General features: G+C 34.5%; 1 non-coding gene across 1 annotated transcript; it reads left to right on the top strand.

Annotated features, from left to right (window-relative positions):
* The first annotated feature begins 9375 nt into the window (after positions 1 to 9375).
* On the top strand, positions 9376 to 9447 carry LOC112319381 (small nucleolar RNA Z17). The gene has a single exon (XR_002976326.2). It is a non-coding gene; the product is annotated as a small nucleolar RNA Z17 (small nucleolar RNA).
* The last annotated feature ends 17807 nt before the right edge of the window (positions 9448 to 27254 follow it).

Raw genomic sequence — 27254 nt, 5'->3', positions numbered from 1 at the left:
TCAGGGACTCAGACTGATGGAAACTCCACCATGTAGAAGGCCCAGACTGAAGAGAGAAGAGAGAGATGCAATGTCTTATACTGGCAAATAAATGTTCTTACCTAAAAGTGACATGTGCTCGGGACCACTGGCCAGGCTGGGCACATGATTCTACCAAACACAAGGGGTTAGGAACAGTGAGGTAAAGTTCTTCCATGTGCCTGGGACAAATATGAAGCAGATGTGGGTGTGTAATAGAAAAAATCTTTTTCCAGTATCATAGAAAAGACATATAATGCCGATATTTCTGAACTGGAAAAAAGAGAGCTCCCCTGTTCGAAAAATTAATAATGATAACAATGATTAATAACTGTATCAAAAGTTGTCAAATGCCTTGCTACATGTCATGACTTGATCTTTATAAGGACTCCATTCAGGTATCAGCACAGACGATGTAGTATTAATTATTGAACCGATATGGAACCCAAGACTCAGAAATGTTAAAGGATTGTTGTTAGTTAAGTGGCTAGTTGAGCAGCAATTGAACTCCTGTATTCAAATCCAGTAAAGTAATATTGTATGTGACTGTTTCTCTAATTCACTAAGGAATCTCATTAAAGAAGATTCTGAATCAGTAGATAAACCGCACAACTTTTTCCGTAAGTTCTCGGACACCACAGTCTACATTTCCTCTCTGCTGTTCTTCCATGTTTCAAAGTCCTTTTGAGGCAGAGCAGGAAGTACATGTTAAATTGCACAAATGTCCTTGAACTTTGTACAACTTTTAGTAAAACTTTTCAAACTGTACAGATGATTAGCAAAACCACATGATTTTTGAGACTGTGCACTTGGTTCACCTCTAGATCACAATGTGAGTCCGCTGGTGCGTGTACTGGGGATGCACAGGCTGTCTTCCCAGCAGCAAGTCTGCACGCATGGAGGTGAGAGTTCAGCAGAGCAGGTAATTGAGTGCTGACTAAGTACTAATGGTAAATTTCATTGTGTGCACAAAACACTGATAGCTATTAAAACTGGTGTTTTGTGAAAATTATATTTTCTTTCTTAAGTTTCCACAGAGAAATCACTTTTTGCCACTTGACTATACATTTGACATTTTGCAAGATAAGTGTAGCTCTCCTAAATAACATCTTGAGGTCATTGTGTTCTACTCAATTCAAAGCAGAGAGGCTGAACAAAAAAAAAATCATTTAGCTTCAAGGACAAAACAAAAGACAATTGACTGAAAGCATATCTGTGAGTCTGGTTAGTCAGCGGGTCTTTGGGAAAAATCTGAGACTGGTGATCAAGTTGCCTGCCACACTCTGAAGGGACACATTATTCAGGTTTTGACACTTTGCTTGAATGCACCATTAAATCACCATCATGGGCTTGATTTGTCTCATCAGATCAAGCAACAAAAATTTCTGATGGTAAGCTCTTTTTTGAATTTTCTTATTTAAGCTTCTCCAGATAAATCTGTATTTTGCGTTGAGCTACACTAATTGATCATAAAGTTCTCTCTCAACAACAAGGTGTTGAGAGGAGTCACCATGTTTCTGTAAGCATGGTCAGATTAGCATTTCAGCGGGCTTGGGAAACGTTCATGGTGCTAACTCTCCAGAAAAATATGCGATGGGCTGCAGGTCACTTTGACATTAGCTATATAGGAAAAGGAGAGAAGGTGCAGGTTATCAAAGACTTTTGGACAAATGACTAATTGCCTATAAAATCTACAGTTGAATTCAGTTATATCAGCACTCATGGAAATATATCATTTTTTGATTTGTATTCTATTGTAAATAAAATTACTTAAGATGTGGAATATTTATGACTTAATTAGAAGCACAAATATACAAGCATAATTTTTCATTATGTGAAATGCTAGTACACGTTAGAGATTCAGCTACAATTACTCAGTTATTAGGGAATAACAAAGCTGACATCCTACTCCATTCTGAAAGAGTAAAATAGGTATTAGGGGGATAACAAAGATAATATATTGATAGTAATATCATATGTTCATGATAGCAATAATCATCTTTCCCCTAAGTTCTTAGATGTATTTAAAAACTTATCAGTAACTACAATAAATAGGATGGTATCAATTTATATTGCTACCAGTTGTATATAAAAGTGGCCATTTGACTGTACATTAATGAGCGCTATTATCATTATTTAACCTTTTCTGAGAAAGAAGGAAATCTCAATTTAGAAATGTTTTTGTCATATGTGTTTTTTATTTGTATTTTTTTGTATTTTTAGTTGCATTATTTTTTCTATTTTTTATTTGTATTTTTGGATTGCTTGTTCATTTTAATGCCTTCATCTTTTTATTTATTTAGAAAAGTTACAATATTAAGAATCTAACATTTCCATAACCATATTTACAAAATTTTAGTTATCATGTCAGGATATATTCGGATTCGAAAATCAGCCAGTAAGACTGTTTTTAGAGCTGTATTAAGTTCTACTTGGCCATATAGGTGTCATCTGTAATAATAATAATAAGGCTTGCTTTTGGAGGCTAAATAATGAAGGTTACATAAGTTACTAGATAATACTGGGCCCGATTTTAGAGGTATATTTTCTAAATATTTAACATGCTGATAATTCCAATCTTACAGAAACTCTTTCAGAGAATAAGAAAATGGGATAAAATTCCCCAAGTACTTCTGTGTAGTTGGGATAATGATTGAACCTAAGTCAGACAAGGGCAGGATCAGAATAAAAAGCTGTAGACTGATTTCACTTATACAGATGCAAAAGTTCTGCTCCAGAGTAACTCGTATAATTAAAGTAGGGATAATCCCAGAAATAAAAGGATTAAATGAGACAAAAGATGAATAAAAAGAAAAGCTATCTAGTCATGTAGATAAGAAACATATTGTTTGATAGCCAGTAATTATTATAAAAACTTGCTAATTAAAAAAAAAAACAAAGGATATGCTCTCATCATATTGAAGGGTATTAACTGAGTTGAAGACTAGCTACTAAACATTTATGAAGCAAGTTATAATTAATGGTAAAATATTAGAAGCATTGTGTTTAAAATATGAAAATCAATACAAATGTTCATTATCTTTGATTACATTTAATATTATTCCAAAATGCCCTAGTAAGTATAATAATACAAGAAAATGAATAAAATATGTAAGTAAGAAGTAGAACTATTATTACTTATAGGTGATATGACTATATAAGAATCACAAGAGAAAATGCAAGAATGTCTTTGGAATTGATTTTACATACCCATATATAATAATTACTTGCATTCTTATACAAATACAAAAGTATTAAAAATGTAATTTAAAAACATATCATTATTATAACAGCAAAAACAAAGAAATAAAAGCTATATATGAATAAACCTAACAATATATGTATATTACTTTAAAGGAGATAATTGTTATTAGTTACTAGATATTTATAAAATTCTAAATAAATAAAGTTATGAACTATGCTCACTTTGATATAGTAGCATAAAATGATCAATTTTCCCCCAAAATCACTTAAAATATTTAATTCAACTTTGTGGAGAATACTGAGTTTTTATAGACATTGGTATGGTTGATTTTGACATTTATATAGAAAAGTAAAGGACCCAAAACTGACCAAATCTTTTAAATTAAAAGAGTAAAGAGATGGTACCTGTCCTACTAGATCTCAAGAGTTACTGTAAAACTATAGGCATTTGTATATGTGCCCTATGGATAGACATATTAATCGGTTAATTAAATATAGTATCAAGAAAAGAACCTTCATATGTGCTGAATCTTATATATGGCAAGAATGATATTTAGATCAGAAGAAAAGAAACTATTATTCAGTACCTGATCATGGAATGATTGGTTATCTATGTTATTAAAATTGATTTATTCCTTCAGGAATAACCTAAGAATTACATGAGAATAAACTAAATTTGCAAAGTAAAGCATTACAAGTTTTAGGATGTGTCTTCATGATGCTGATATAAGGATTGTTTTTAAAAAGTACCCATTGTAAAGGAAAAGACTGATAATTTGATTGCATTAGAATTAAAGAAAAGAATTCTTTTGCATTTAAAGTCATGACAGAAATTTGAGAGGTGATCCATAGATTTGGAGACTATATTTGTCATGCATAAAATCATTACATATAAAGAGCTTCCACAAATTAATAAGAAAAGATAACTCAATAAAAAAGTGGGCAAAGGATATGAATGGGTAATTCATAGAAGATAAACTGAGAGTCAAAAAACACATAAAAAGGATATTCAGCTTTACCAGCAATCAGATGTAAATTAAGATCACAAGAAAATGGTATGCTTACCAATCAGATTGGAGGAAAAAAACAAAAGACTGATAGTATCTAGCACTTGGTAAGCACTGTGAGAAATTCTTGTTCCCTTGTGGTGGGAGTGCAACAGAGCTCTTTGAAATGTAAATTAATGATTCCTTAAGAGAACTGACTAGTGGCATTCCTCAGGCCCAGCAATTTCATTCCCAAGTTGCCTCTCACAGGGATACACGAAGACAGAAGCAGGGTTCAGCAGTAAAAACTGGAATTAAATGGTGGTCAACATTACTGCTGCTCTCCAAATCTGGTTCTCTTTTCCTTTTGGGGTTTATGGAAGCTGCTGGACTGAGCTGAACCACATGACTGGTTTTGGCCAAGAAACTTGGAATAGAAGTGAGCTGTACCATGAATGATTCTGCTTCTCTCCCCACCCCGTGGTGACAGTCATTTTATAGGTGGGGAGCCTTTATCACCTGGATCCCTTAGTACTCTGTGGAGCCTAACATCTTTTTAAACTACAGCAACTGTCTGAGCAAGAAATAAAGATTTTTCTAATATTTTGGGGCCATTTCCAATTGTAACATAAACTTTGCCTCTCTTAACTGAAATACAATTTAAATGTTATCAACAGGAGAATTAATACATAAATCACAGAACACTAATGCAATGATATACTACATAGCTATGAAAAATTAATGAACTAGAATCATACATCCAAAAGTGAGCAGATCTCTCCAAAATAATTCTCAGCAATTGCAGTAGGATACATAGAGGGTGATATCACATATAAAGATTAATACCTTGAAAGATGATACTCTATATTGTTTAGTAAAGCTGTATATGTATTAGTAAACTATAAAGAAATATGAGAATTTGAGAAACTCAGCTTCAAGATGGTGGATCTCCCAAAGTGACCAGAAACGATCATGTTGAAATACCCAGAGGCTTCACTGTCCTTGTGACAACTTATATCTTATGCTTGGTGGTAAGTTTGTGGTGTCTTTACATGTTTTCCTCTAAATTCATAGTCGCCTGAATTGCTTAAGCCAGTTTTTTTTAAAGAAGGCTTCTTCAAGATTTCTAGATATCTCTGAAGATATCTGTTTGAAATAAAATAAGTTTTACATATTTATTTACTTTTTCATATTCCTGGCCATTCTGCAGATGCACTACCCTTATATTTGGAACAATTTTATAGTTGATAATCTTCAATTTTGTCTTAGTAGCAGCTTGCCTAAATAACATTTTTAGCATCAACTATAATAATAACTTCTTAAGCTTAAAGAAAAATCTAGCCCTCAGTTTATTAAAAAAACTTACAAATTTGAGCATGTTTTGAATAACTTCTTTTTATCATACCATTTTGGGAGATGGATTTGCTTTACCCTCCAAAAATGTAAAACCTCTGTTCAAGCAGTCATTAAAGGCCTCCAGTGTTATTTTTTGGAAGGAAAACAAGTATTTGCTATTGAAAGAATATTATATATGTCACTTGTTAAAAACCATGTAAAAGATAGTAAGTCAAATTGCTGGATCTGATGTTATTAAAGATCTCTGGGGTGACGAACAAGGCTTCGTGTCAGTTCTTAGTAGAACTTAGTTCTTAGTAGATACCGGTGCAGTTAGGTCTACACACCCAGGTGTGTTTCCAAGCATTGCCCCACTACCTGTACAGAGAACATTGGTATGCTCTTTCTGACCTAAATTGTGCTTATCTAACTTCAACTTTTTGATCAGCATTGCAGTTGATAAAAGGATTCTGTCGAATACAATTATTCTTTGATGAAAAAACATTCTCAGGATGGATGAAAACCAGGAGTTTCCAAAAGTGGGAAAATTAATATTTTGATTGACTTACAGGCTGAATAAAAAATGTTATAGCTGCCAAATGGCCTGATTCAAAAGATGAGAAAACATTATAATTGAGCCCAGAGTAAATGCCATTGTAAAAAGGCATTGTTACAATTGAATTTCTTTGCTTTAAGCCATAACTAACAACATATTTAAGGCACGTGGTTTTACCAAGAACTCCAATTGTGTATGACTTCTTTTGCTTGGCTGTGTAGAATGTAAATATTTAGAGTACTTCAAGATTTGGCTCTTTTGTAACAGTAAATGGAGTCGACGAAAGTCCTATTTAAAATGGATAATTCTCACAAAAAATAACCACACAGTCAAAACACTTCCCAGGTCATTTTAAGTGTCAAAGTATAGATGACCTTTGCTTTCCTTAACGATCTTTAATATATTCTAAATTTATTTGACTTCATGGAAACAGATATGTTGTGATCATGATATTACAATAGGCTTAACTTCTTTCAAAGGGGAACTATTTTAGAAGTGAAGTTTGGTGACAGATATTTCTTTTTACATTAGTAGAATCTTTCACTGAATTATTTTGCCCGTATTAGAAAAAAATCAGTGAAAGTGTGTGTGTGCGTGTGTGTAAGTGTGAGAGAGAGAGAAAGGAGACATGAAATTTCTCTCATGTATATCATATTATTCTCTACTATTATTTTTTATCATCATATAAATATTTTATAATATTACAAAAAAGTTATTGCTAAGTGTGAAAAGTGGTAAATTCTAAGATATGTCTTATGCATTTGAAGGTTTGTGAGCATGTTTAATTTTTACTTTGTTTTAAAATACTCACTTTGACATAACGACATTCATCTTTCCTTGCTTCTCAATTGACTCCAAGGAATTTATCCCTTAAATCACTGTATTGTTTTTATGGTTGTTTAAATAGAATATGAAATAAACACTTGAAACTATAGTAGCTGAATTTATCATTGACTTTCAAGTGTTTATAAGTTTAATCAGAATAGAAGACTAAATAAAGGTGTTAGAGGCACACTCTATAAACATTTCCTCATATACATATTTAAAACGTTGCTAATTAAGAAGCAAACACATGTGTATTAAGTACTTCCTTTTTGAATAAAATCTGTGGTTGATATTCTGACATAATAATTCCTCACAACAGATACTTCACATCTCCTGAAAATTTGTTTCTATTTTAAATATTTTATAGTTAAACTTCAAGAACTTAGAACATTCCTTTTTGTAATATGTGAAAAATGTTTAAGGCTCTAACTATTCAAATAAAATTTTAAAATTTTATTTCAGGTATACCATGGGAAATAGCAGAGAAGATCATGAAAAACACTGAAATATCCCAATATGCCCTAACAGCAATTTTTCATCAAGTGTTCTGTACAAGGAAGGGAGTGATGGTTGATGAACAAAAAACCTAACTTTGGAAGGTTTTCAGTTATTCCACAATTTAAAAGTAAAAAAGAGTCATTGTAATTTAACATTAAAATCACAAATTATTCATTCAGTATAGTGACATTTCAAATTTTTAGTGCATATTGTTAATTTGTGGTGTTTAGTCATGCATGCCTTCCACAGCTATTGACAAGTATAAATAATCCTTTGAACTAAGGAAGTAGTTTACTGTAGGGATAACTTAGTGATATAGCTTCAGAATAATTTAACTCCCTTGAACCAGAAGGTCAGACACTTTACCTTTTATCCTCTGAATTGAGTTTCATGCCATTTATTCAGATTGTGACAAGGTCTTATAGCGCAAGTTTCTATATACTCAGTGTGAATATTGAATATTTTGTGGTGTTGCTGAAGACCACTGAATATTCACTAGCATTGGTTTATGTCCAACATGGCATAAGAGCAAATGTCCCGATATTAGTAAGTTAATTAATCTGTAGAAATATTTATGCCATATTTAATATACAGATTTCAGTTTGCAAGGTAGATTTTTGCACACAAAGTACCATAAGTCCTATTTCAGGTATCTTGGGAAAAGTCTGTGAGGTGAAGCACAATAAATTTCTACTGACCTGTTGCCATATGCCAACCCCACTGCTGGACACTGAGTGTAAAACAGTGGGCTCGGCATTGGAAATCTCTGCCTTCGCAACGCTGAAATATACAGAATGTTCAAAGAATTGAAGTATGAGAGGTGATAGTTATACAATGGGATGGTTACTTTACAGATTTAATTTTAAAGTGTATAAAACAATGTAAATGAATTTAAACTGAAGGATCATTAAGACCTGGTTGCTTTTGCACAAACATTATAAGTCACTACTTTGTAAAGCCCATAAAATTACTGCTTCATTAATTTTAATCTTTGAAATAGAGCTTATTGTTTTGAAAATACAAACTCAAACTCTTGAGTCTGTGTTTTAGACTAAAAAAAAAGAACATAATAAGAATTAATTAGTAAAGTTTTTATTTTGGCACATTTCCACAAGGGGGCGCTACACACATTTAAAGTAAAAATTAAAGCCTTTTCTGAGTTGTTGATGTCTGACAACTATTTGTCTCCTATAATTCATTTGCAAGTTTAAAACATAAATTTTGAGTAAAGATGCAATGTTATATTTTAAACATATTTACCTCTATAATTTAAGTAGGTCTTTAGGTTAGAAAATGCCCTTTATTACATAAAAAAATTTAGAATGCTTCATTTTATTTAAATCAACAAAATCCATAGTATTATGCCAACAGGAATTAGTTACTTATTCTCTGAACATTAAAAAAAAGAGTTTGCTTAATTGAAATTATTAAATTAAAGTAATTGCCTTCTTCACAAAGATGTTGCCCAAAGCAAAGAAGGAAGCTTCTGCCCCTCCCAAAGCTGGAGCCAAAGCAAAGGTTTTGAAGACAAAGACAGCAGTGCTGAAAGGTGCCCACAGCCACGAAAAATAGGAGGAGATCCGCATGTCACCCTTCTTCCATTATGCGAAAATTCTGCAGCTCCAAGGCAGCCTAAATATCCTAAGAGTGACACCAGGAGAAACAAGCTTGACTACTATGCCATTATCAAGTTCCCCTGACTACTGAGTCAGCCATGAAGAAGACAGAAGACAACAATCCCCTCGTTTTCATTGTGGACGTCCAGGCCAACAAGCATCAGAGCAAATGGGCTATGAAGAAGCTCTGTGACATTGACTTGTCCAGGTCAACACCCTGATCAGACCTGATGGAAAGAAGGGGGCATATGTTCTACTGGCTCCTGACTAGGATACTTAGGGTGTTGCCAACAAAGTGAGCTTCCTTTGCCATGAAACTCCTTAACCCCACACCCAGGGTACAGATGATGTGTCTATTAGCGACCAAAGCCTGACTTTTGCTGATTAGTCTTAACTGATTGACTGCACCCCTCCCCTTAATAGGCCCTACTTTGTGCCCACATTTTGTTTTTTAACCATGCCATTCTAGCTTAATCTTCACATTTCAACTTCTTTTTTTAAATTGTTGTTCATGTGCAGTTGTCTCCATTTTCCTGCCATTACTTTCCCCCTCCCCACCCACTCCCACCTACCATCTTCAATCCTTCTCCCCTTTGGCTTTGTCCATGGGTCCTTTATACATGTTCCTTGATGACTCTTCCCCTTCTTTCCCCTGTTATCCCCCTCTCCTCTGGTTACTGTCATTTTGTTCTTTATTTCCATGTCTCTGTTTATATTTTACATGCTTGTTTGTTTTGGTGATTAGGTTCCGCTTTTAGGTGAGATCATATGGTATTTGTCTTTCACCGCCTTGCTTATAATAAAGCTTTTTTCAGATTGAGATCATCTGAACTGAGTACAGCTGGCTAATTATAAATATACAAGTTTTACACTGTGAAAAATTAAAGTAATTATTACAGGAAAATTACAAGTACTAGTTTAAATGGATAAAAAATAATTAAGGGATTTTATTGAAATAAACTATATAAGAAAAATAAACAATGTTTTTTTTTTCTTCTGGTCTGTTCATGAAGCCCTAGATTCCTCTAGTTTGAATAGCATGTTAAAATCCTGATACTTTTTATGGCAAATTATTGGTATGATTACATGAATTAAATACTTTTTCACCATAAAGACATATAATGTTAGTATCTATAACCGCCAGAATTAAAAATATTCTCTGTTTAAAAGTTGGTTTTCAGCTTGCATTGGTTTTCTATTTTTACATCTATAAGAAAATAAAAGCATGCAATTTTGTCTTTTTGGAACAATCTAACTGAACATTAGTTTATTTATTAGTGTTAATAGAGGTTATTATTTCTGTAATTTTAATAAAAGATTATCACAGTACACTACAAAAGTAACCCAAATAGCCTGAATATTCAGAGTGTAAAGTGCAAATAATTACATTGCTTGAAAGATCCATCTGGAGATAATAAGTAGGAAAATAGAAGTCTAAGACAGAGATCAAGAGAATGATCCCTCATGGTGTTAATCTGTTAAACACCTAAAAACCTCTATCCCTTTTAAAGGATAAATGGTTATAGGGCCCTCTGTAAACCACCAGGCTGACAACCATTTTCATTTCTTAATCTTCATAATGAGACTGAAACTGTAGGTATGGGATCAACATGGCCTTGTAAATTTTAAAATGTAGTCAATGAAATAAAGACAACCATATTGATACCCCCTAAATTCTACTATTCAGAATCTGAACCTTGAACTCCCAGTCCAAGCTTGCTCTCCCACTCCTGTTCCATATAAAGCGATTGACTTTTCTTTTAATAAGTGTAAGAAAAGGCCACTTGTTAATTCAGACAAGCAATCGTAATTGATTTTGAGGGGGTGCAAATGTATGTTCACCTCATATGTTTTATGTGAACAAGAAGAGGCTTGGAGAAAGAAGGTGGAATATGGCAATAAGTTACTGTAAGTGTAGGTTAGTGATTTTAGAGTGTATTTTCTATTTATTCACATTCTACATTTTTGAAGGCCTACTGGGTAACAAGTTACATACTATGCACTGGAAATAGAATGGATATAAGGCACAGTACCTGCCTTTAAGGAGCATGGTGGCGAAGGATTCATGGAGGAGGAGAATCAAAGATGAGTTCACTTATGAAATAGTGGGTATTTTAAAAAACAGATGTCTGTATTGATGGAATACTATGCATTGTTTATAGAGAGCATAACTTTTAGGTTATATGACTTCGCTCTGTACTTGTCTTGAGTTATTTTCGGACTCTAAATTGTAGGTAACTGACATGCAGATTCTGTCCTGTCTGGTAGAGGTGCAAATGACTTCCTATCCCAACAGTCCCCTTACTGCCATCCCCATATTTTCCTCAATTTGGGCCATTTTGTCTCTATTTGCACATTTCAAAATACCTTTATGCTCTATAATTTTTACCTTTTGTGAACTGGTATTACACACACACACATACACACACACAGAGTCTGCCAGTTCTGGTTCCCTTGTGAGAAAAATAAAATCTTTAATACAGATTCTTTTTTTATATCTCTACAAGCGTCACAATTTTATCTTATTTTGAAAATTGCTTTGAATAGGATATATAGTTGGATGGATGAGAGTTTAGATCTTAGAACTTTGGTAGAAGACACCTGAATTTATTGGAGCAGATGAGATATCCCAAGCACAAAGAATATAAAGGGAAAAGAAGATGAATAAAGAGTCTCAAGGAAGGCTAAAATTTAAGAGGTGAGCTTTTGGAAAGATGCCTTTACATGTAGCAAATACTTTTCCCACTTGAATTTTACTAAAACAAATATAATTTTCACTTCTCAATTTAGTTTAAGGTTTCTGGAAGAGAAACATGTAGAATACATTGTTATAACTATTTATTAATTTCTTTTTATTGAATTTATTGGGCTGACACTGGTTAATATTATTTAGGTTTTAGGTGCACAGTTTCACAACACATCATCTATATACTCTATTGTGTGTTCACCACCCCAAGTCAAGTCTTCTGCCATCAGCATTTATCCCCCTATACCCATTTCCACCTTCCCCCACCCTCCTCAGCCCTACAATCACCATGCGGTTGCCCACGATTTTTTTCTCTTTTTTGTCTTTTATGTTTAATCCCTCCACACCCCTACCCAGCCCCCTTTCCAATTTAGATGCTTTTTATTTCTATTTATTTTCTGATTGCTGTGGGTAGGACTTCTAGCACTATGTTGAATAAGAGCGGTGAAAACAGATATCCCTGTCTTGTTCCCAATCTTAGTGGAGATGTTTGTAGTTTTTTGCTCATTATATGATGTTGACTGTGGGTCTGTCATATATAACCTTTATTATATTGAGGTATGTTCCCTCTATTCCTACTTTGCTGACAGATTTTATCATTAATGGGTGCTCTGTTTTATCAAATTCTTCTCCTGCATGTATTAATATAATATGGTTTTTATTCATGTTTTATATGGTTACCACATTTATTGATTTGTGGATATTGTACCAATCTTGCATTTTCCCCCAAATCCCACCTGATCATAGTATATGATGTTCTTAATGTATTGCTGGACCCAGTTTGCTAATATTTTGTTGAGGATTTTAGCATCTATATCCATCCAGGATATGGGCCTATAATTTTATTTCTTTGTTGTGTCTTTATCTATGGGCCTATAATTTTATTTCTATGTAGTGTCTTTGTAGGGTTGTGGAATTAGAGTAATGCTGGTTTCATAAAGTTAGCATGGAGTTTTTCCTTCTCTTGAATATTTTGAAATAGTTTGAGAAGGAGAGGTGTTAGTCCTTCTTGAAATGTTTGGTAAAATTCACCTGTGAAGCCTTCTGTTCTGTGACTTTTGTTTAGTGAGAGTTTTTTGATTACTGCTTAAATTTTACTATTTGTAATCTGTCTATTCAGATTCTCTGATTTTTCCTGATTTAGTTTTGGAAGATTATACTTCTAGGAATTTATTCATTTTTCCAGGTTGTCCAATTTCTTGGCATAGAGTTGTTCGTAGTATTTTCTTAAAATCCTTTGTATTTCTGTGGAGTCAGTTGTTAGTTACTACTCTTCTTCTGTTTCTGATTTTATTTATGTGGGTCCTCCCTTTTCTTGATGAGTCTGGTTAAAGGTTTGTCAATCTTGTTTATCTTTACAAAGAGCCAGCTCTTGCTTTCATTGATTTTTGTACTGATTTTTAGACTCTATTTTGTTTATTTGTGCTTTAATCTTTATTATTTCCTTCTTTCTACTCACTTTGGGCTTTGTTGTTCTATTTTAAGTTCCTTTAAGTGTTAAGTTAGATTGATTATTTGAGATATTTCTTCTTTTGTGAGATAGGCCTGTAATGCTATAAATGTCCCTCTTAGGACTACTGCTGTTGAAAAAACAGCATAGATTTTGGGTTGTTGTATTCTCATTTTCATTTGTTTCAAGGTAGCTTTTGGTTTTTCTCTAGATCTCATTGTTAACCTATTCATTGTTTACTAATATGTTATTTAGCTTCCATGTCTTTGTTGTTTTTTAAATATTTTCCTTGTGATTTCTACTTTCGTATCATTATGGTCAGAGGAGATGCTTGGTATTGAAATTAAGAACAATCTGACAGTAACCAGGGGAGGTGGGAGGGGATAAAGGGGGGAAGGGCTTTCAGGAACTACTATAAAGGACACATGGACAAAACCAAGGGGGAGGGTGGAAGCAAGGGAAGGAGGTGGGTTTGGCTGGGATGGTGGGGGAGTGGTGGGAGGAAAATGCAGATAACTGTAATTGAACAACAATAAAATAATTTTAAAAATATTGAGGACCCCCCAAAATGATTTAAATCTTTTCAAATTTATTGAGAATTGTTTTGTGTGCTAACACGTGGTCTGTCCTAGAAAATGTTCCATGTGCACTTGAAAAGAATGTATGTTCTGCTGCTTTGGGAAGAAATGCTCTTAAGGTATTATTTAAACACATTTTCTTGTGTGCCATTTAAGGCCATCATTTTCTTACTGTTTTTCTGCTTGGAAGATCTATTGTTGTCAATGGGGTGTTGAAATCCCTTACAAAGGCTGTATTACTGCCAATCTCTCCCTTTATGTCCATCAAGAATTGCTTTACATATTTAGGCGCTCCTATGCTGGCTGCATAAATGCTTTCAAGGGTTATATCCTTTTGTTGGATCGCTCCCTTTATCATCACGTAGCATCCTTCATCTCTCATTATAGCCTTTGCTTTAAATCTATTTTGTCAGATAGAAGTATTGTTACCCCAGCCTTTTTTCCTTTTTATTTACATGAAATATTTTCCATCCCTTTACTTTTAGTCTGTGTGTATCTTTTGTTGTGAGGTGTGTCTCTTGTAGACAGTGTATGTATAGGTCTTATAGGTCTTGTTTTCTTAGCCATTCAACTACCCTCTGTCCTTTATTGGAATACTTAAGGCATTTATATTTAAAGTGATTATTAATAGGCCACTTTATTCTTTTTAACTATGTTTCTCTGTTGTTGTTTTTTCTCCTTCTCTTTTTCTTCTTTTTCCCCTCCTCCTTTACCTCTCCTCTCTTCTCCTTCCTGCCCCTCCTCTCACTCCTTCTCCTCTTCCTCCTCCTCCATCTAGCAGGCCCTTTAACATTTCTTGTAATACTGGTTTGGTGGTAACAAATTCCTTTAGCTTTTTCTTATCTGGGAAGAGTCTTCACATCTCCTTTAATTTTGAATGATAGCCTTGCTGGGCAAAGTAATCTCAGTTGTAGATCCTTGGTTTTCATCACCTTGAATATTTCTTGCTAATTCCTTCTGGCCTGAAAAGTTGAGAAATGAGCAGTCTTATGGGAACTCCCTTGTAGATAATTAACTGCTTTTCTTTTCCTGCTTTTCAGATTCTCTCTTTGTGTTTATCCTTTGCCATTTTAATTATGATATGTCTTTGTGTGGGTCTCTTTTGGTTTATCTAGTTTGGGACTCTCTGCATTTCCTGGACTTGTGTGTGTTTTTCCATCACCAAGTTAGGGAAGTTTTCAATCATTATTTCCTCAAATATGTTCTCAATGCCTGCTCTCTCTCTTCTCCTTCTGGTAATCCTATGATGCGAATGTTGTTATGCTTCATGTTGTCACAAAGGTCCCTTAAACTATCTTTGTTCTTTTAAAATTATTTTTCTCTTCACTGCTCTGATTGGGTGTTTTTTTTCTACCTTGTCTTCCTAATTGCTTATTTGATCTTCTTTTAGATGCCCAAAGGTTAGTGTCTAGAGGAAAGCACCAGTCAGGTTCACAGAAAAGTTGCCAGAATAGCTCCCTCCCCAAACCCATACAACTTAGTTACTGACAGCCCCTGAGTCTGCCCTGACCTCTACACCTTGGAAAAGGCAGCTGACTCCTCAGAAGAGTGGAAGCTTTGCAGGGGTGGGGGCAGAGAGAGTCCAGGATGTGGGGTTATTGCTTTTCCCCAGGCTGACCACACACAGAGGGGAGTGCTTCACCTAAGAAAGTTGGTGTCTGCAGTATGGTGAATGACTTAGCACAAAGATTCTGCTGCTGTCTCTTCAGTTCTCTCTTGCGGCCCCAATCTCTAAACTCTACTCATGCAACTCTGGTTCACTTTGCTCTCCTTCCACCAGAGCCCAAGGTGAGTGGCTGTGAACAAAATTTTGTGAGTGGCCATTTAAGTGGGTGCCTATGTCTCTAGCAAACTCCTGTCTCTCCCTGGAGAACAGGAACCCTGCTGTTTTTCACAGCCAGGTGTTATGTGGGAAATTTACTTGGCTTTGGTGCTCTGGGCTATGGATCCCCGTTTGAGGTTTAGACCCCACACTTGTCAGGGGGTGTTCCCTGCATCAAAGATATCCCTCCAGGACCTCAGCTACTATCCATGGGAGCAGGGCCAGCCTTTTTTGAATCTTCGCACTTCCTAACAGCCTTGATATCTCTTCTTCTGTAAATCTTTGGTTGTAAGACTTTTCTTCAGCTGGTCTTCAGTCGGTTATTCAGGATGATTGTTCTATAATTTAGTTATAATTCTGGTTTGGTCCTGAGGGGAGGTTAGTGTAGCTTCCACCTGCTCTTCTGCCATCTTGGATCTTGTAATAATGAGGAATTCTTTAGGGTTTGGTATGGAGAGAGGAATGAAAGGAATTCGTCTGTAAGAAAGAAGATGACAAGGAAATGTAGCTGTATTCAGATATTTGAAGGGTTGTCAGGCAATGCTCTCTTCTGCTCCATATGTGCAGGAATAGGACATCAAATGAAGGTAGTTAAGGCTAAGGAAGAAACTTCAAATAATTTAAAATGTATTCAAATAATATAGACTTCTTTGTAAGACAATTAAATAAATACTTAAGCATTGGAGGATGTTTAGTATAGTTCTTTTTTTGATACAATATTGAAAATTTGTTTAAATAAGTAATCTTAAAAAATATTTACTATACTTAATGGCATTGTGAATGAAAATTAAAATGTCCCATTGAATATATCCATTATCTGGCAAATTTCATGCCTACCTCATGCTCTCCATGTCAGCCATGATAAATCTAGTTCCATCTACTTTCTCTTTCTCGAGGTAGAGATAGAGCTATTCCCAAAATATACAAGTATCTCACCAGACCCTTGTCACTGGCTTGAAGAAGGATTCTAAGGAGGTGACTTGGCTGATACCTTAAGTATAAAAGGGACAGAGGTGAATGTCCCTGAGGAAGCTATCCAGAAATTTTTGAGAACACAGAAGTATGTTGGGCTCATAGTTTGTGAAATAGAAGTATCCATGTATTTTTTCCCCTGTGGGAATCTACAGCAAGATAACAACAAGGAAAATAATTTAAGATAGTCTGCAACACAGTAGACAGAATGAACTGCTGTGAGAAGTCCTGACCGACAGTGTGTGCAGGGAGGTGTGCGTGGGTGTGAATACTGAAACAAGAACTGGAGAGACAATAGTATGTATTTCTTGGGCTGCTACAATGTTCATAAACTTACATAGTGGGAAGGGCTGTTTGTTTACAAAATAATTTTTTCAATCACACCTGCTATTCAGATACTAATCACTCTCAGTAGTGCTTTACTCAAAATAAAAGAGCTATTTATGTATTTGTTGCACAGATAATTTACTTTATCTTTCTATTTATTATAAGTTGTCAGTCATTAAGTATATGCTTTATTATAAAAGAAGTACTTCAAAAATGACATTTTAAAAAGTAAATGTTTAGTATACAATTAATGATTACTAACTATAGTCACCACCCAGCACATTAGGTCTCCAGACCTTAAAAGTGGAAGTTTGTTTCCTTTGACCACCATTCTTGCCATTTCCCCTCCCACAGCCCTGGCGGCCACCTTTTACTCCCGTGTTCTTTGAGTTTCTTTCACTTTTTCAGATTATATATGTGGGATCACGCAGTGTTTATCTTTCTGTGTCTGGCCTAATCACTTAGCATAAAGGCTAGGTTCATTCATTTTGTTCTAAATGATACGATTTACTTCTTTTTATAAGGCTGGGCAATATTCCATTGTATATACCACTTTTGTTCTTTCAGCCGTCAACGGACACTTAGGTTTTTAGGTGGTTTGCATATCTTGGCGGTTGTGCGTACTACTGCAGTGAATAAGGGAGTGCAGACATCTCTTTGAGAACTGATTTCATTTCTTTGGACAAGTATGCAGAAGTGGGATTACTGGATTTTGTGGTTATTTAATTTATTTTTTTAAATCCTCACCTGAGGACATTTTTTTTTCCATTGCTTTTAGAAGGAGAAGAAGGAGAGAGGGAGAGAGAAAAATATCGATACTAGAGAGAAACATTAACTGGTGGGCTCCGGCATGTGCCTGGATTGGGGATTGTACGTGCCCAGACTGAGGTCAAACCCGCAGCCTAGATGTGTCCCCGACTCAGAACCGAGCATACGACCTTTCGGTCATGGGATGACACTTCAAACAACTGAGCCACACTGGCCAGGGGTGTGGTTATTTATTTTTTAAATAAAATAAAAATGAAATCACATTTATGAATGAAAAAAAAGTAATGAGAACATGCATAGAAAACTAGAAACGATGGAGAATGATGATTGCAAGACCTGGGAGTAGGGAAAAGGGGAGGCATATTAACGAGTTTTGTTTTGCTGGCTGAGAAGAGTTGTGTGGCTGTGTCGTGGTCACGCAACAACGCGAATGTACTTAACGTCACTGCACTGTGTGCTTAAAAATGGTAAAGATGCAAAATCTCGAATGTTGTGTTACCACCATTGAAATAAGTAATAATAAACTAAAAAGTTTAAAAAGTACTTTAAATCTTTATTTCCATAGTTTGTTTCTGAATTTGTATTTATATAAACATGTTGAAGATTTCTTTTGAAATTTTGCTTGCCTGATTACTCAAACACCCTTTGGATTGTTTTTTACTTGTTTTCACTAGTGTATCTTGAATTGGATATTGGGGGTTATTATTATTATATTTGCAAAAACTAGCTTTTGTAGTTAAATGATAATGCTTATTTAACTGTATTCATTTGAGAAGAATTACCAAGATTTACGCTTCATCCAGAGTAAAATTTACTAGCACTCTAATCTCGGTATATATTTTATTTTAGTTTAAGAAAATATAAAGTAAACTCTTTTTCACTCATTTGGTCAAGAAGGACAAAGCTATTACATTCTTAAGCTCTCCTTTTCTATTAGATAAGGATGTGGTTAATAAAAATTACTAAATTGCTGCTATAATATACACAGTGCTAATCCAGATTCTATGTTAAATAAAATCACAATTTTACTGTTCTATCAATTGGTTAAAATATTACATGGTGCTCATATTAATATTTTGATGCTATTGCTATACATAAAATATGTAGTAAACTTAATCAATACTAACGCATATGACACAGAAAAATGAGTATTTATTTTGCTCCCTCTCTTCCTCCTTTCCTGCTTCTTATATAATCTTTCTTCCTTCTTCCTTCCCTACTTCCTTCCTGCTTGCTTTCTTTCATTTTCCTTCCTTCCATGATTTTATATATACTTTTGTTCTCCCTGTTACTTTGCCTTGTTCACTCCTTATCCTTTTTGCCTTTGGCTTCTACTTTTTCTTTTTTTATACCTTTGGTTTGACTTAGAACAACTTTATAAGAATAATCTAGTCATCTTCAAGGCAAGTTTAATTAACTAATATATACCCACCATTGAAAAGATTAAAAGTAAATATTTATATTATGAATAACTCCTTTCTGAGCTAATAGTTTCATAGTCTTTATCTTTCTTGACATTTTCATAATATAGGAAATTACATCTACCATTTTAAAACTCTATTTCTTAATTTTCAATACATAACACATTTTTACCTACTTTGAAAGGCTTCTCAATCTCATTTTTGTCTTCTTACCATCTTTATCATATTTTCCTGTCTCCTCCATTCTCTCAACACAAAACTTTTTTCTGTTTTAATTATCTTAAAGAAACTCAAAAATTCAATTTTCATTTCTAAGCAAGTATTTCAAAATTTGGAATCTCCTGATAATTTGTGCTAACCCCCAGCATGTACTCCTGATGACTGCAGGCTGCCTTTCTTTTTTGGAGGGGGATGAGTTCCTATGAAACTTTATTTACAAGAACTAGCAGTGTGCTAGATTTGGCTCACAGGCTATTGTTTTCCAACCCCTGTTTCCTCACTTGAAAAATGGAAAATATAAAGTACCTACCTCATAGGATTGTTGAAATTCACATAAAATTATGCATTCATAGCAGTTTTAAAAGCAGCTGGCATATAGTGAATCTTCAAAAAAATGATACCTATTGTTTTTGTCATTATTGATATGTCACCATCCTAATGGGGATTCTTCATTATTTTATGCCTTGATTATGAAATTATTTTTCTAATTGGATTTTTTATTTCAAGTTTGTTGTCTGATTTATGAGGTGTTATATTTTAAAAATAATCTTCCTAAAATACCACTTTTATAATTTTACTTGACTGTGTAAAAAGCTTAAGATACAGGGAATAAGAAGCATTAAGTGGTAGGTACAAAATAGATGGGGAGGTTAAGAACAGTGTAGGAAATGGAGAATCCAAAGAACTTACATGTACGACCCATGGACATGAAGTAAGGGGGTGGTTGCTGGTGGGAGGGGGAATGCCAGAAGGAGGGGAATAAAGGGGGATGGAGAGGACAACTGTGATAATCAATAATAAACAACATAATCAATAAAATATATTTAAAAAACAAGTGAAAAAGAAGAAAAGCTTAAAAGTCTTGATTCTTGATTTTCTCAGCTATTACTACCAACAGAACATTCTTTTTTGACTGTCATGGAATGAATGTGTTTCCACCATTGTGATAATATTTAAAGATGAGGCTTTGGGGAAGTAATTAAGGTTAGATTAAGTCATGAGGGTGGGCCAATCATGATGCAATTAGTGGCTTTATTAATGTTATTAAAGCAGTTTAGAAAATAACAAAGTTGAAATGGGTGCTGTCAGAACTGAATGATGAAGTGATAAATGACAGGAGCTGGAAGGTGTTTAATAAACACTGCCAAATCTACTTCATGCCTCCAAAGAGTGAATAAAAAGATATTTTTTAAGAAAGGACTGGGTCACCTCATAAGAGCTAAGCATGGCAATCATTGACAAGGCAGGGATGATTTCTGAACTAACAATCTAAGAGCTTCTGCCAATTTCAGTCCCACTTAGCCAAGATCTCAAGTATAAATAATTCTGATACCCACAGAGAAGTCAACTGCTATTTTACAGTGATTCTGTAAAAAAAAAAGATGTTTTATAATTATTAAAATAATTTTCTGAAATACAAGAAAAAGTGGAACAGAGATCTCTCTTTTTCTCCCTCTCTCTCGGAGGGCATGAACTCAGGAAAGGCCATGTGAGGCACAGCAAGAGGTTGACCATTTGCACCTTAAGGAGAGCATGGTCACCAGGAACCAAATTGCCTGGCACCCTGATCTTGGACTTCCCAGTTGCCTGAACTGGGAGAAAATTGATTCCTATTGTTTAAGCCACCTGGTCCATGGAATTTTGTATGTCAGCCTGAGCCAACTAAGACATTACACTGACTGTAGGGGTACTTCCTGAATTTTAATTTTCCATCATAAGAAGTTCTAACATATGAGTATTTTATCTTTCTCATTTCTGTGTTTTCAAATTGAATTTTAGGGTATGTTGATCTTAAGTTACTTCCATTGAGAATAATTGTTTAATTTAAAAAAAGGGAATAATTATTTAAAATGGGAAACCAATTGATGGGAGGAGAAAGGTGGAGAGGAAATGTGACACAAAGCAGATTAAATATTGTTTGTTTGTGAAAACAAAACAAAATGAAATGAAAAAAGAAAAACCCCACAAGGGTAAAAAGTAAATATAGTTAGATTGGCTTAGGATCTTGAACTACATTTTTTAATATTTTAGAAGAGAAGACAAACTCACCTAAAAATAACTAACTGAAATGTATTCTAATAAATTTGCTCTTTAGTTGACTTAGCAGTAGCTAAAACTATATATTGAAAGGTACTAGAATAGGAGGAGTAATGAAAACTAATAAATAGACAAATAATAAAACTTTTATTTATATTGAGAACAAATAGAATTATATTTTAAAACTTCAGGGAGACTATATTTAAAAAGCACAATTTTTAAAGAGGAAACACCTTGTTGAACTATATATCATGCTTGTTTTTATTTAGAAATTTAGTGTTAATTAAAGGAGATCTTTAAAGTTTAACATAAATTTCATCATATGCATTTGTGCATACATAGAAATGAAAATAAATAGTTTAAAGTATTATTAAAATTTTGACATTTAGGGCCTAAATAATTTTTAAATTCATGGATAATATTATGATTTTTACACTATAGGGTCTACTTTATCATCAAGTGCATTGGTGATGCTGTAGTTCTTTTAAAATTTAATAAACAAATTAAACTTATAAGTAGTGTGAGCTCCTAACCAAGACTTGTCATTATATAAAGTTAGTCTGTTTTTGAGTCCTGCTTAAGTGGTCTTAATAAACATTCCTAATCACCACAATCTGTTTTGTAAGGGCTAACAGATTACTTTGCTATCATTTTTTGGGTATTTTTGTAAGTTGAAACCCAATAGGCAAGATTTGATGTTGGAGTACTTGGTACTTGACAATGTTTTAATAATAAAAAATTAACAAGATTGTTCAAAAAATGTGTGTCATAGTGTCTGTGAAATTTGGTAGATAGCTTAAAAACTTTCTTCTATTTCAAGCATTTATACTCTTCTCCATCTCTGGTTGTTGGAATTCTGAAAGTGGAAACAATTCTAAATTGAAAAATCAAAATGCATTAAATATTTGAATGGAGGACTAGAAAACAAGAGAGGCAGAAAATAAAGCTTCTGGGTATGTGTACCATCTATAATATCAAATAGACATGCCATTGAAACTGTTAGGAAGAACCTGAAGTGATGCAAAAAGACTAAGGTTAGAGGTGAAACTGTAATGGGATGCAGAATGTAAGACCCCCCAAAATAGGAAACCAACCCTCATAATCCTTGATTGGGGGAAGGAGGTGTGGCTGATACAGTGTTTAAGATACATTGCATAACAATGGCAAGTTAATAGCCGTGCCTTCCTGAAGAGAAGGGGCTGCTTCCCAGGTTGCATTGTGTACATGACTGAGAATAGTGAGGCACTTGTGACATAGCCACACAGGGGGTTGCAGAGGGGAACTCAAATAGAGCCTGTATAAGAGGCAGAGGGCAGATGCCTACCCCGGATGTCCATGTGTCACTGGGGACTTTTGTCCTGACTAAAGATGACAGCCAAAAGAAGGTAAAAGATGTGGGGGAACTGGCAAAAGTGGCAGGCACAAACACACCATAAGGGGCTGGTTATGAGGTCACATAGGAAATTCTGGGCCAAACCTTTAAATGAGGGCATCCCAAAAGAGAAAAGGGAGAAGCCACGTGGTCTGGAGTAAGAGGGAGGAGTTCTAAAAGCCAGGAGTCTAGTGAGTTGTCAGAGCTGATGGAACTGCATGGGACCTGCCTAGCCACCTGGATTTGTGAGAGATGCTTAGAGCTGAACTGTGACTGGGAATGCTGCATTGCAGACTTCTGCTTTTCTGAAAGATGGTATCTCTGACTGGTGTATTCTGAAACTGGCCTGGTTTGGAAAAGGGAGGCAGGACTATGTGCTTTTGGGCATTTTTGAAGGGAATGGGACTTAATGGCAGAAATCTGCCATTATTGTAAATCTGTATAACCTTTAAATAAACAACCCCTTTCCTTTTTCATTGGGTGTCAGGCTTCTCGGCAGTCAGCAATTGAATCCCTCAGCTGTCTTGGAACAGCACTGGTGAGGTTCTGTAACAAAACTATTGGAAAAAAGTTGTGGGACAGATACTAAATGGAAATGACATCCTTCACCAGCTACTACATTCTAGGGATTAGATAGATGTTTTACTACTTTGCTAATTTAATCCTCACAACAAATTCATATATTCTTTACCTTATAAGTATTAAGTTGTTAAATCCTCACAACAAACTTATAATAGCGAATAATCAAGTCTAATGGAAAGATTTATCTAATAAAAAACTTGTAAGACAAAAGTCACAACTTCTTATTGCTCTCAGAACATATGGTACTGATTACATCACAATTTGTGGAAAACCTAATATATGCCTCTCTGGCTTAAAAGGCTTTTGTAATAGTTTTTTATATTCTAAATATTTGATTATCAGGTAAAATGCTTTGGTGGAAGGACACCATAGATTTGTATCCCATTTCATTGAGATTACATATACTGTTCTGTGGCTTGGAGAAAGAGAATGCTGGAAGAGAATGTTCCTTAATTGTCTCTCATGAGTGAAGAATCAACGACCTCCCTGTAGGGGATTTTCTGGAGTCACATGAGGCTCATGGAGTACTGTGCTAATAATGGAAATCCTCTCTCTTCATTTTTATTGTGCAAATTATATGTATTGTCACACATTTTATCACACATTTTGAAAAAAGAAACACCTTAATATTAGGCAATCTACAAAAATATAATATACTTAAATCTTTGGAAATCAAATTGATGATTTCAACAAGCTATACTTTTCACTAAATAATGTATTAGGCACTGGGTTAAATTTAAATATGCAAATCACCCCACTTATGCCTTTAGGGAACTTGCAATCCAGCTCCTGGGGCAGGAGGGGAAGAGAACCTGAGTCTATGAAAGGCTGTGAGAATTCTACTATCTGTTTATATTATTAGAATCTTATGTTGGTTCCACCGGCTGTACTTTATTTTGTTTAAAATGACTTAGTCCAATTCTGATTCTAATGGTGTGTGTCTAGCTCCAACCATCAATTGTTCTTATTAATCTGCAGCTTGGTAGTGAACATTGACATATATGTTGGAAAAAATAAACAAGAGTTAATGAGTGTTTAAATTGAACCATGACCTTGCAGGGTCTGCAAAATATTGATAATTTGTCATTTCCAAGTTGAACAGTATCTTAATAAAAATAAGAGGAGCTGTACATGGAGATAACCTCCTATTTCTTAAATTCATCATTCGATAGTAACAATGTTTAATAGACACCTAATAACAATCATTTGTTTCCTTAAAGATGAAAAGGCTTCATAGCAGGAGTCATTGTTAGTATGAAATTAGGTTTTCCTAAATTGCTGTTACTCACTTTTTAATTAATAATTGACTCATTTATTTCATGATAATCTACTATTTCATGGATTACATGCTGTATTTGATTCTTAAGATTGCTGTATTAACAGCCTAGAATGTAGTTTCTGTCTTTAATGCCCCAGTGTGCCTTCTCACTGCATGCCTTAAATACTTTAAATTATTCTAAAAGCAAAATGCATTGTATAGTATTCTTTATGTGATAAGGCACTTCAAACAAAAATCAATTAAAGTCAATAAGTTATTATTGAAAATTGACTTTGAACTGAGGATTATGTCAATTAAGAGAGCTTTAGTGAGGTCAAAAAAATTACCAGATGTAATTTGCTCTTTCATTGGAGAAATAAGGTACATGTCATATATATCCACATATACATAAAGCTATATATAAAAGTATATGAAATTTACATATAATGAATACATATGAAAGCAAATGTGTGTTCATGTGTATGTATATATAATATATGTACATATATACCCATAACCACATATGTACATATAGATATGTTGAACAGTTAAAAGAACTGAAAAAGTTTTTATTCTAAAGTAAATGAGACAGGGTATTTTTTTCTTTATCATTTATTTATTGTTGTTCAAGTACATTTGTCTCCATTTTCCCACCACCACTTTCCTCTACCCCACCTCCTCCCACTTCCCACCTTCTATCCTTCCCCCCTTTGGATTTGTCCATGAGTCCTTTATACATTATCCTTTATGACCCTTTCCCTTCTTTCCTCTGTTATCTCCCTCCCCCCACCCCTCTGGTCACTGTTAGTTTGTTCTTTATTTCAATGTCTCTGGTTATATTTTGCTTGCTTGTTTGTTTTGTTGACTATGTTCCACTTATAGGTGAGATCATATGGTATTTGTCTTTCACTGCCTGGCTAATTTCTCTTAGCATAATGCTCTCCAGTTCCACCCATGCTGTTGTGAAGGGTAGGAGTTCCTTCTTTCTTTCTGCTGTGTAGTATTCCACTCTATAAATGTCCAACAGTTTTTTGATCCACTTATTTACTGATGGGCACTTAGGTTGCTTCCAGCACTTGGCTATTGTAAATTGTGCTGCTATGAACATTGGGGTGCATAGGTTTTTCTAGATTGGTGTTTTAGGGCTCTTAGGGTATAATCCCAGCAGTGGGATTGCTGGGTCAAAAGGCAGTTCCATTTTTAGTTTTTTGAGGAAATTCCATACTGTTTTCACAGTATGAAATTTCTTACAGGAAATTTCCACAGTGACTGCACCAGTCTGCATTCCTACCCACAATGCACTATGGTTCCCTTTTCTCCACAACCTCACCAGCACTTACTGTTTGTTGATTTGTTTATGATGGCCATTCTGACTGGTGTGAAGTGGTATCTCATTGTAGTTTTCATTTGCATCTCTCTAATGGCTAGTGATATTGAGCATCGTTTCATATGTTTCTGGGCCCTCCGTATGTCCTCCTTGAAGAAGTGTCTGTCCAGATCCTTTGCCCATTTTTTAATATGATTGTTTGTTTTCCTGGAGTGGAGTTGTGTGAGTTCTATATATATTTTGGAGATCAAACCCTTATCTGAGGTATCATTTGCAAATATATTTTCCCATACGGTTGGTTGTGTTTTCATTTTTCTGATGTTTTCTTTAGCCATGCAGAAGCTTTTTATTTTGATCAAGTCCCATTTGTTTATCCTTTCCTTTATGTCCCTTTTTATAGGGGACATACCAGTGAAAATATTGCCATGTGGAATATCTGAGATTTTCCTGCCTATGTTCTCCTCTAGGACTTTTATGGTGTCAGGTCTTATATTTAAGTCTTTTAACCAATTTAGTTTATTTTTGTGTAAGTTGGTGGTTGAGTTTCATTTTTTTTGCATGTGACTGTCCAGATCTCCCAACACCATTTTTACTCCATTTTAAGCTTCTGCCCCCTTTGTTGAATTATTAATTGACCATAGACAGTTGGGTTTATTTCTGGGCTCTCTATTCTGTTCCATTGATCCATATGTCAGTTCTTATGCCAGTACCAGACTGTTTTGATTATCGTGGCCTTGTAATATAGTTTGATGTCAGGTATGGTGATTTCTCCTACTTTGTCTTCTTTCTCAAAATAGCTGCATCTATTCGGGGTCATTTATGGTTCCATAAAAATTTTTGAAATTTTTGTTCTATATCTGTGAAATATGTCATTGGTATTTTAATAGGGATTGTGTTGAATCTACAAATTGCTTTGAGTAGTACGACATTTTTGATGATGTTAATTCTTCCAATCCATGAACATGGTATATGCTTCCATTTATTTGTGTCTTCCTTCATTTCTTTCTTCAATGTTGCATAATTTTCTGAGTATAGGTCTTTTACCTTTGTGGTTAGGTTTATTCCTAGGAACTTTATTTTTCTTGTTGCTATAGCAAATGGGATATTTTCCTGATTTCTGTTTCTGATATTTCATTGTTGATGTATAAAAATGCCTGAATATTGACTTTGTTTTCTGCTGCTTTGCCAAATTCACTTATTAAGTTGAATAGTTTATTAGTAGAGTCTATAGGATTTTCTATGTACACTATCAAGTCATCTGCAAACAATGACAGTTTTACTTCCTCCTTTCCAATTTGGATGCCTTTTATTTCTTCTTCTTGTCTGATTGCTGTGGC

Source organism: Desmodus rotundus, chromosome 11 (genome assembly GCF_022682495.2).
Source record: "Desmodus rotundus isolate HL8 chromosome 11, HLdesRot8A.1, whole genome shotgun sequence".
Lineage (NCBI taxonomy): Eukaryota > Metazoa > Chordata > Mammalia > Chiroptera > Phyllostomidae > Desmodus > Desmodus rotundus.
This window is presented reverse-complemented; position numbering and strand designations above follow the sequence as displayed.